The sequence below is a fragment of the Phacochoerus africanus genome, chromosome 1, assembly GCF_016906955.1.
Source record: "Phacochoerus africanus isolate WHEZ1 chromosome 1, ROS_Pafr_v1, whole genome shotgun sequence".
NCBI lineage: Eukaryota > Metazoa > Chordata > Mammalia > Artiodactyla > Suidae > Phacochoerus > Phacochoerus africanus.
Genome location: NC_062544.1, coordinates 200,108,578 through 200,120,825, shown reverse-complemented (window position 1 = coordinate 200,120,825; position 12,248 = coordinate 200,108,578). Strand labels below are relative to the sequence as shown.

The 12,248-nt window shown below is 41.5% G+C and overlaps 1 non-coding gene across 1 annotated transcript; it reads left to right on the top strand.

The window, feature by feature from the left end:
• The first annotated feature begins 1,901 nt into the window (after window positions 1-1,901).
• Window positions 1,902-2,007, top strand: LOC125114095 (U6 spliceosomal RNA). The gene has a single exon (XR_007131695.1). It is a non-coding gene; the product is annotated as a U6 spliceosomal RNA (small nuclear RNA).
• Window positions 2,008-12,248: the final 10,241 nt, after the last annotated feature.

The following is a 12,248-nucleotide window of genomic DNA, read 5'->3' as shown; positions in this document are numbered from 1 at the left end:
TATAAAGGATAAAATCGATAAGACTTTGCAATTGATTGAACACAGCAATACATATATTTTGGTTTTTAGGGTTGCACCAGAGACATATGGAAGTTCCCGGTCTAGGGATCAGATTGGAGCTACAGCTGCTGGCCTACACCACAGCCACAGAAACGCAGGATTTTGCAATTGATTGAACACGGCAATGGAGGCAGAAATGAAAAGGAAGTCGTCTATCAGGGTCTGCTATGTTTCTAACTTGGCTCTCCAGGTAGGGAAGGTGGGGGTACGGGTGGGAGGTTGGTATGAGAGCATTTTTGTTTGAAGAAATAGATTGGGAGAGTCAAGGAAATGGTGGTGATCCATCCATTTGGGTGTGCCTAGGGTGGTAAAGGGAGACAAGTACACAAGGGGAGTCCTTCTGAGGTTTCTTCCAGTAAGAAGAGCTGGTGAGTGACAGCTAGTAGCATGGGTTTACACAGGAAATACTCAAATACTAGAATCCACATGGACACTGACGGCAAATACCAGGAAAGCCAAAATCTCTATGCTTGCCCCCAGAACGCTATCATGCCACCATTCAAACACAGGAGCGTTCAAGAGACCAGCAAAAAAAAAAGAAGGCCACGACAACTCAGACTCAAAACAGCCAAAAACAGAATAAGGACACCAGTGTGGTTACTATGCTCTCGCTTCACATCTGCACTTCACAGAGCTGAGAATGGTTACATGCAGGCCACTGCCCTCCTACTTTCTCATCTAACAAGGAAGAAGGAAATATCACATATATGACGTGACAGGGTGCCAGTACAGAAGCCTCAGAGACTCTTGTGTAAGATAAACACAACCCTATTCTGCCAGGTCGATGTGGTCTTGTAGGCCTTGTGACTTTCTGGCCTCTAACTTCTTCCCATCACCCTACATCTCCCCTAGAGCCCTGGACCCTATTCCTCACATCACAGCTCTCTCACCAATTGGGTTGTTTATTGTGTTTCTATCTGAGGATTACAGAGGCAAAAGTCCCTTAAAAAAAAAAAAAATCTGTTCCTATAACTGCAGGTGCCCCTTGCCTATCAAATAACTTTCATTTACCCCCCATGCACCAAGCAACCCTGTGCTTTCCCTCTGCTGTTTGCAGTCTTAGTCACAGTCCTATGGAAGGATTAGGTGCAAATGTCACTCTGCCGTTTCCTTCAGTAGATTGTGCAAGTGTAAGCTGGATTGTGTAAGTGAATATTAGTTCTTTCCCTCCAGTGTTAATATAGCAAGCAGTGTTTGAGTGCTTTTTTTTTTTTTTTCTTCCTTGCAGAGGGATAGAATGAGCAAGCAAAGAGTCATACCTTTCTTTTCCTTGGCAGGCAGGAGAAGGGAACCAAGAAGCCTGCCAAACTGCCAGTCCATGAATGGAATGTGTCCAATAACCTAGGGACTGAAAATCAGGATGGCCACTAACTGTTCTGGCAGATTTACTGGAAATGATTTCTTTATGAAGAAAATCCTTTAAGGGGCCTCTTTCAGTGAAGTTGTGACAGTAGGACCACCATTGCACTAGGGGGAGCAGTACAAAGAACACTTTCACTGGGGGTTGGTAATTGGTAAACTGGACAGGTGGCATCTTTTTCGGTGGTAGCCAGGCAGATCCAATTTCAACTATGTTTAGTCTCCTCATTCTTGTAAACTCAGCTCCCACTGCTCCTTCAGATCTGTGTGGACCAGAGACATCAGGTTGGTCTGGAGACAAGTGCATGTTTGCCATCTGATTGACCTCTGGCTTAGCCGTAAGTATGGGAATTGGGAATAATCCTTTAGAAATATTTACAGCAATTTAAGAGGGCAGTTTTTGTACCTAATAATTTAAAAGTTAGATATAATTTTTCTAATAATTCACTTTTATTTTATAAAAGTATAAATCAATGCTTGCTTTGGCACCATATATACAAAAAAAAAAAAAAAGGAACGATATAGAGAAGATTAGCATGGACCCTGAGCAAGCATGACATGCAAATTTGTGAACCATTCCATTTTTTTAAAAGTATAAATCAACTGAGGATTAGAAACTAAGGGAAAAAAATCTGGATTCCCCACAGATTGATGGAGAATCACTGTTAGATAAAGGAGCACTAGACAGAATTTGGGCGTCCTGGGCTCCAGCCTTTGCTCTTTCATCAAATATCTGTACAGACAATTCACTTTCTCTCAAGAGGGTACAAAGGCACATCTATGATGGGATGGTTGTGGGGAGTGGACATTAGACCTGAACCATACCTCCTCGACTAACAGCATCACCATCTACCCTGGCTAAAATCTACAGACTGTTCTTTAATTTTCCCCCCTTTAAACATATCCAATTGGACAAAGTCCTATGGATTCTATCCTTAAAATGCACCTCGTACCTCCTTGATCTTCCTTCTATGACATTAGGTCTCCTTCAAACCAGGCCTCCTGTCTCCAGGTTTGGCTCTTGCCATATTGTTGTTAGAAGGACCTTTCCCAAATACAGATGTCATTCTTCTTCTTCCAAGGGAATGCCTTGTTGCCATGAACAACACATTACAAACTTTGCTGAATCTCCTAAGCAATTGGTAACTGGCTCTGTACTGCCTTTGTGGCCTCATCTCTAGTCATCCTCCCCAAACCACCCTAAGCCCCAACCACTCTGAGCTCCTTTCTGCTCCTCAGACCCTTGTTACACTTCACTTCCACCTTGGTTCATACTATCACCTCTGCCCTGAAATGACTCTCCTTTCACATCTACCTGGAACTTTCATCCTTCAAAGCTCAGATCATGTCATTTTCTCTCTGTATTTTCTCTGGCATCCTTCTTCTTCTACCAGTTAAAATTATTCTTTTATCTGAGATTGAAGAAGAAAGAACACTCCCAGAGACGTTCTATGATGTCACATCACTCCAATACCAAAACCAAAACAAAGATACTACCAAAAAACAAAACTGTATCTTTGATGAATATAGACACAAAAATTCTTTTTTTTTTTTTGTCTTTTTGCCATTTCTTGGGCAGCTCCCCTGGCATATGGAGGTTCCAAGGCTAGGGGTCAAATCAGAGCTGCAGCCACCAGCCTATGCCACAGCCACAGCAACAGCAACGTGGGATCCGAGCCACATCTGTGACCTACATCACAGCTCATGGCAACGCCAGATCCTTAACCCACTGAGCTAGGCCAGGGATCGAACCCACAACCTCAAGGTTCCTAGTCGGATTCGTTAACCACTGAGCCACGACGGGAACTCCCAGACGCTAAAATTCTTAATAAAGTTTTAGCCAACCAAACCTACAACATATAAAAAAGATCATACACCTCAACCAAGTGGGATTCATCCCGGGCTCACAAGGATGGTTCAACGTATGCAAATCTATCAACGTCACACACCACATTAACAAAAGAAAAGTCAAAAACCACATGATCATCTCAATAGAGGCAGAAAAAGCATTTGACAAAGCCCAACATCCATTCATGATAAAAATTCTTACCAAAGTGGGTATCGAGAGGACACACCTTAACATAATAACCATTTATGACAAACCCACAGCAAATATAACACTTAATGGAGAAAAGCTGATAGTCTTCCTGCTAAAATCTGGAACAAGACAAGGATGCCCACTCTCACCACTGTTATTCAACATAGTATTGGAAGTCCTAGCCATGGCAATCAGACAAACAAAAGAAATAAAAGGCATCCAAATAGGAAGAGAAGAGGTAAAATTGTCACTGTATGCAGATGACATGATACTATATGTAGAAAATCCTAAGGACTCAACCCCAAAACTACTCGAACTGATCAACAAATTCAGCAAAGTAGCAGGACATAAGATTAACATTCAGAAATCAGTCACATTTCTGTATACTAACAATGAACTATTAGAAAAGGGATACAAAAATACAATACCTTTTAAAATTGCACCCCCACAAATCAAATACTGGGAATAAACCTGTGAAATACTTATATGCCGAGAACTATAAAACATCAATCAAGGAAATTAAAGAGGATTCAAAGAAATGGAAAGATATTCCATGCTCATGGGTTGGAAAAATTAATATTGTAAAAACGGCCATACTGTCCTAAGCAATCTGCAGATTCAAAGCAATCCCTATCAAATTACCCACAACATTTTTCACAGAACTAGAACAATCCAAAAATTTATATGGAACCACAAAAGACCCAGAATTGCCAAAGCAATCCTGAGGAACAAAAACCAAGCCAGAGACACAATTGTCCCAGACTTCAGACAATACTACAAAGCTACAGTCATCAAGACAGTGTGGTACTGGTACCAAAATGGACATACAGACCAATGTAACAGAATAGAGAACCCAGAAATAAACCCAGACACCTATGGTCAATTAATCTTCAACAAATGGAGTTCCCATCATGGCTCAGTGGTTAACGAATCCAACTAGGATCCACAAGGTTGAGGGTTCAATCCCTGGCCTCACTCAGTGGGTTAAAGATCTGGCATTCCTGTGAGCTGTGGTATAGGTCACAGACGCAGCTCAGATCCCTCATTGCTGTGGCTCTGGCGTAGGCCAGCAGATACAGCTCCGATTAGACCCCTAGTCTGGGAAACTCCATATGCCACAGGTGTGGCCCTAGAAAAGACAAAAAAAAAAGATTTTTTAAAAAATCTTCAACAAAGGAGGCAAGAATATAAAATGGGAAAAAACCCTTTTCAGCAGGTAGTGCTGGGAAAACTGGACAGCCACATGTAAATCAATGAAACTGAAACACACCCTCACACCATGCACAAACATAAACTCGAAATGGCTAAAGACTTAAATGTAAGCCAAGACACCATCAAACTCTTGGAAGAGAATGCAGGCAAAACATTCTCTGGCATCAACCTTACAAATGTTTTTTCTCAGGTCAATATCCCAAGGTAACAGAAATAAAAGCAAAAATAACCCATTGGGACCTAATCAAACTAACAAGATTTTGCACAGCAAAGGAAACCATAAAAAATAAATAAAAATAAATAAAAGACAGCTCATACAATGGGAGAAAATAGTTTCGAAGGATGCAACTGAGAAGGGCTTAATCTCTAAAATATAAAAACAACTTATACAACTCAACAGCAAAAAAGCCAACAACCCAACTGAAAAATGGGCAAAAGACCTGAATAGACATTTCTCCAAAGAAGATATACAAGTGGCCAAGAAGTACATGAAAAAATGCTCAACATCACTTATTATTAGAGAAATGCAAATCAAAACTACCACGAGGTACCACTTCACACCAGTCAGAATGGCCGTCATTAGTAAGTCCACAAATAACAAATGCTGGAGAGTGTGTGGAGAAGAGGGAACCCTCCTGCACTTTTGGTGGGAATGTAAATTAATAAAACCACTATGGAAAACAGTATGGAGGTACCTTAGAAAACTATATATAGAACTACCATATGACCCAGCCATCCCACTCTTGGGCATATATCCAGACAAAACTTTCCTTGAAAAAGACACTTGCACCCATACGTTCATTGCAGCACTATTCACAATAGCCAAGACATGGAAACAACCTAAATGTCCATTGACAGATGAACAGATTAAGAAGATGTATATATTCCATATACACAATGGAATACTACTCAGCCATAAAAAAGAATGAAATAATGCCATTTGCAGCAACATGGATGGAACTGGAGACTCTCATACTTAGTGAAGTATGTCAGAAAGAGAAAGACAAATACCATATGATATCACTTATATCTGGAATCCAATATACTACACAAATGGAACCTTTCCACAGAAAAAAAACTCACAGACTTGGAGAATAGGCTTGTGGTTGCCAAGGGGGAGGGGGAGGGAGTGGGATGGACTGGGAATTTGGGGTTAATAGATGCAGACTATTGCCTTTGGAATGGATAAGCAATGAGATCCTGCTGTGTAGCACTGGGAACTATGTCTAGCCACTTATTATGGAGCATGATAATGTGAGAAAAAAGAATGTATACATGTATGTGTGACTGGGTCACCTTGCTGTACAGTAGAAAATTGACAGAACGCTGTAAACCAGCTACAATGGGAAAAAATTAAATCATTAAAAGCAAAAAAATCCATAGATAGTGGAAAAAATTATTCTTTTATCTGCATTGTCAGAGTTCTTGCTGTGCACATCAGAATTAGTAGAATCTGGAGTTCCCGTCGTCCGCAGTGGTTAACGAATCTGACTAGGAACCATGAGGTTGCAGGTTCGGTCCCTGCCCTTGCTCAGTGGGTTAACGATCCGGCGTTGCCGTGAGCTGTGGTGTAGGTTGCAGACGCAGCTTGGATCCCGCGTTGCTGTGGCTCTGGCGTAGGCCGGTGGCTACAGCTCCAATTAGACCCCTAGCCTGGGAACCTCCATATGCCACGGGAGCGGCCCAAGAAATAGCAAAAAAGACCAAAAAAAAAAAAAATGTATTAGTAGAATCTCTGCAGTGCCAGGACACAGGTTCTGTCCCTAGCCTGGCACAGCAGGTTAAAGGATCCAGTGTTGCTGCAGCTGTGGTGTAAGTTTGCAACTGTGGCTTGGATCTGACCCCTGGCCTGGGAACTCCATACGCCATGCGGAGGCCAAAAGAAATAAAAATTACCTACATTGTCTTCTCACTTTATATGCAAATATTTCATATAGTTGTTAGTTTACCTGTTTTGTTTCTGCATTTCCATTCAAAACCAAGATTCTTTATGAATCTCAATTATCTATCCCAGCAACTGCTATTGCATCCCATACACAGGAGACACTCAACTGTTTATGTCCATATTATAGGTTGAGACATTTTTGTATTCATTCTTCCGATCACTGGGGACTACCATGTGCCAAGCTCTCAAGATTTAGTGATGACTAAGATAGACAAGGTCACAGCCATCACTGAGCTTACACTACAGAAAACAGAAAACAAACACATGGGGTGATAAACAAAAACAAGTAAATAAGCAAACAAGATAATTACAGCGACCATTGAGATCATTGCCAGGATCTAAACAGACTGATGAGACAGAGCCTGCCTAGGGGAGGCCATCAATCATAGGAAGATCAGGATCATCCTCTCTGAGGAGATGACGCTTGAGTTGAGAGCTGAAGGGGAGATAGGAAGAGCAGAGAGGGAAAGAGCCCAGTCTGTTCAAAGAAAAATAAGGCTGTTTTTTTGCATAGTGGTCAGGGCTGAGTGTATGAAATGAAGTTGGAAAACCAGGCCCCAGTAGGTAGGACTTCACTAGGGTAGAGTAAGGAGTTTAGATTTTACTCTAAAAGTCTTTGAAGTGTTTTAAGCAGAGGAGTTACCTAGGTCAGAATAAAGTCTTAAGACATTTACTCTAGTCCTGTAAAGAATCAATTTAAAAAGAGCAAGAAATCAGGAAACAGATGGGGTGATTCCAGGACTCCAAGCCAGAGATTATGATTGCTTAGATGGAGGGCAGGAGAGCAAAGGTAGGGGTGGCAAGAAGTAGACCTGTCAGATGTCATTAGGAGTTCAAATCAGAAGGTGTTAGCAATGGATTGAATGTGTGTGAAGCTAGAGGGAGGTAATGGAAATGAGGAAATCAAGGATAATCCTGAGGTTTTGTTTTGAGTGTCAAGGTGGAACTTGGTGATGTGAATTGAATTGAATCGAATCGAATCGAATTGAATTGGTGAGGAAGTTTGAGGACTTGGTTTTGTAGACTGTGGATGATACTAGGAATCAAGTGTTCTGCTCTAGACATCCAAGAGAAGCTATCACAGATTAGGAAACAACAAAGTGATAGAAAAAGAAACTGAGGCTGAAAAACGGGTATAGAGGTACCAGGTATTAGAATCCCACTAAGCTAAGCAGCCTCTTGTCCAGCATATAGAATTATCAATTTTTTTCCAGCCATAATTGGAAGATAAGTAGAAAAGATTTGGGGAGAAAAAGGTAAAAGAGATGGCAAGAGAACACTTTTTGTTCTTTTAGGTTTGGGGAGGGAGTTGTTTGTTTTCCCAGCACAATCTTTAGAAAAAGAAAGAAAAGTGAAAACAACTTTCTATCTCGGGGTCTAGCCCAGAACATACACTCTGGAGCAGCTTGGGTTCAGATACTATCTCTAACGGTTACCACTGTGTGACCTTGAGGAGTTTCCCTCAAACCTTTGCACTTCAGTTCCGTTACGTAAAATATTTTTAAATGGGACCTACCTCCAAATGTTATCATGAAGATTAATTGAGTTAATGTGTGTGACAAGTGCTTCCAGCACTGCCTGAAACACAGCAAGAACTCACAGACCCTTAGCTCTAATCTGAGCTTCTGCAAGAAGCTCTAGCAATGCTAAACCATTTCCAGTTATCCAGACGAACCAAGTTGTCTCTCCATTGGGTGTTTTCCCAGTTCTTCTCTAAATAGACATAGATATCCTTAAAAAACCACCACGCTATGAAAAACTGTGTAATAAAACCCACAAAATTTAGGGGGAAATGGGGTTTAATGGCACAACACTCAACATCTCCCGTGACACATTAAAAAAATATAGGAATAAAAATTTTAAAGTTTGTGCCTCAGAAATTCCCTCACAGACCTTTGCCTCTGACCTCACATAAACTTTACTTATATCTTGTGATCTCAGACAGAGAAGGTGCAGCAAGATACAAATACTGAAAACATTTTAAATGAACAACCAAATGACCCAAGCAAGTACATCATGTGAAGCAAATATATGTTTCTGGTTTTTCAACTCTGACCCACTAATGGAGATGAGTCCTATGATTTAGCCTGGCAAAGTCCTAACAAATTTGTTCTATGCCCTGGTCTGCTGTTGAATCTATTCTAACTCCTACAAAAGATGAGAGGCAGGCTGGTGACATAGAAAAAGGATGGACTTGACATTTTTTGATTCCACTTGCTTCCTAGTGGGTTGCCCTTGAACAAGTTACTTAATTTCTCTGAGGCCCATTTCCTTATCAGCAAAATGGAGATAGGAATAATGATCTCATCAAGTTGTTAAGAGGATTAAATGATATCTTTCTGAATAACAATCCAGTAGAAGCCTAATTACTGTTCCAAGGGCCCCAGGGCTCTCCTGTGCCTTCCCAGCAAAATCCAGTTCCCTTGGGAAGCCTGCTCAGCAATCACTCAGAGCCTTCCTCACTTGGCAGCCCCGGAGTGCTACTTACACTTCCCAGATACAGTAGTCCCTCCAATCCTTCATTCATCCAGTACATTTTTTTTTTTTTTTTTTGAGTCTCCGTTAGAGTGAAGTCCTGGATTAAATGTTGGCAATAAAGGATTCTGAGTGAGGAAGGGGGTGAGGGAGCTCCTACTGAAGGAGGGGGTGAGGGAGAGAGTAAAGGAGGGATTGAGGAGCTGTGAGGGAGGGAGGAGGTGAGGGAGCTGTGAGCCATGGAAGGAGAGAGGAAGCTCTGAGGGAGGAAGGGAGAGAGGGAGGGACGGGGTGAGGGAGCTCCGAGTGAGTGAAGGAGGATGTGAGGAGCTTAAAGGAAGGAGTTTGTGAGGGAACTCTGGGTGAAGGAAGGTAAATGGAAGGAAGGAAGGGAGAAAGGAATGAAGGAAGAAAGGAAGAAAGGGAAAGAGAGAGGAGATCAAATTCAGAAGTTCCCTCAGGCATGTGACAAGATTTCTCTCATATCTCTGATACTGCATTCCAACTTCATTCTAAATCTTCTTTGCTTTTTTCTCAAAATGGGGATTTATAGAGTTTAGTGTGACTTTTTTTGCTACATTTTCTTCCTTGGCAAGCTCAACCACTCCCAAGATCTTCCCCAAAAGCTGTATGCTTGCTGATAACCTCTGAATCTGTTTCCATTCCAGATCTCTCACAGTTCTAAACTCAGAGTCAAACTTCCTCAACGGCAACTTTCTTAATACCTACCTAACTTCTCCCTTTTCCTGGCCCCATTCAGGAATATTTCTCATCTCGCATTCCTTAACTTAACTACTGGTCTCAAGATACATGAGTTATCCAAGTCAGAAATCTGGTGGTCTTTATTTATATTGTCAGCCAGGATTTATTTATTATCTGCCAGTGACTATTATCTATTTATTATCTACTAGTGACTAGGTACTGTTTATTGTTAGACATGCAACAGGGGCAAAACCAATTTCACCACCAATTTACCTGAAGAAATAGACATTTATTAAATGATCATACATATGTAAGCATAATTATAAACTGAGATAAATGTTTTGAAAAAAGCAAAAGGGAACTAAGAAAATAAAAGAGAACCTATGCCAGGTGAGGGGTGGGGTGGGTAAAGAGACAAGGAAATCAATTTCAGAAAATACTTCTCAAAAAATATTTGTATCCAAATAAGAAGTACGCATTGGAATGCACTATACAGGGAAGAGAAAATGTGGGTGGATAAAGAGGTGGTGGTGTTTCTGAAAAGGGAAGAACACACGCAAAAACCTTGATCTAGCGGAGGTTTTTTTTTGTTGTTTATTCATTTTTTGCTTTTTAGGGCCACACTTATGGCATGTGGAGGCTCCCAGGCTAGGGGTCCAATCGGAGTTGTAGCCACTGACCTACGCCACAGTCACAGCTACAGCTACACCAGATCTGCGACCTACACAACAGCTCACAGCAACGCCGGATCCTTAACCCACTGATCGAGGCCAGGGATCGAACCCGAAACCTCATGGTTCCTAGTCGGATTCATTAACCACTGCGCCACGTTGGGAACTCCGAAACTTACACTTTAAATGTGTGAATCCTACAGTATGTGAATTTTATCTTAATAAAGCTGTTTTTAAAAAGGAAAGAAACAAATATTTAAGCCACATGACAAGCTATTTTTTAATAGATGTTTTTTCCTTTTTGTTGATTCCAAGATCCTCTTATTCTGGTATCAAGGTAGCTTGGAAACTGGTCATCACAAGCTCGTTTGGTAAGGACAGAATTTTAAAAAAAAAAGAGTTTGGGAGTTCCTGTCGTGGCGCAGTGGTTAACGAATCCGACTAGGAACCATGAGGTTGCGGATTCGGTCCCTGCCCTTGCTCAGTGGGTTAATGATCCGGCGTTGCTGTGAGCTGTGGTGTAGGTTGCAGACGCGGCTCGGATCCCGCGTTGCTGTGGCCCTGGCGTAGGCCAGTGGCTACAGTTCCGATTTGACCCCTGTGGCCCTGGCGTAGGCCAGTGGCTACAGTTCCAATTTGACCCCTAGCCTGGGAACCTCAATATGCCGCGGGAGCGGCCCAAAGAAATAGCAAAAAGACAAAAAAAAAAAGAGTTTGATGAATTTAAAAAGTTTTTCAAATCCTTTAAAAACTACCGAATCAACTAATGACTGATGTAGTTCGAGATCTTGCTTCCTGAGAGTGTTGGATACTCTGACGAAATGCTGAGTATTCAATTTATTTTTCATTCATTCATTTACCCAACACATCTATTGAGAACCTGTATGTGACGCTTTATAATACATGCTTTAAACAGTAGCCAGCTTTTTAAAACATTGACACCCACAATCTGACAACAGCATCAAATATTAGATACTGAGGCTATTCCTTAAATCTGGATATAGCTCTCCTAGTGCATGATTCAACACTGGATGGTGGGAAGGTGGAAGCAGGAAACTGACATTTATTGAATGTCTGTAATTTGTCAAGTACTACGCTAAGTAATTCAAAAGTATGATCTCATTTAATCTTCACAAGAACACTTTAAGGTGAGCAATATCATCAGATGAATAAATTATTCAAAGAGGTTGTAACTTACCCAAAGTCACACAAACTGTAAGCTAGGTACTTGTCAGAAGGTACAGGTCTTCTGTTTCTAAAAGCTGTGTTTTGCTTTGTTTTAGGTTTGGTCTTCTCTGCTGGTTCCCAAAAAGAATGTTTTGGTTTGGTTTGGTTTGGTTTTTGCTATTTTAGGGCCAGACCTGTGGCATATGGAGGTTCCCAGGCTAGGGGTCAAATTAGAGCTGTAGCTGCCAGCCTACACCACAGCCACAGCAACAGCAACACAGGATCCAAGCCACATCTGAGACCTACACCACAGCTTATGGCAACGCTGGACCCTTAACCAACTGAACAAGGCCACTGATCGAACCCACATCCTCATGGATCCTAGTGGGTTCGTTAACCGCTGAGCCACAAAGGGAACTCCTCCCGAGAGAATGTTTACAAGTCAATTAATGTGTTCAATAAAGATTTATGTGGCACAACCATCTGTTAGGCACTGTGTTGGACACTACAGATATGAAGAGGAATTCCATGAAAACAACCACTGACCTCTTAGTGCTCACAGTCTAGCTAGGAAGACAAACCTTTGAAGAAAGATAGTTTGAATCTTCAACATATTGTA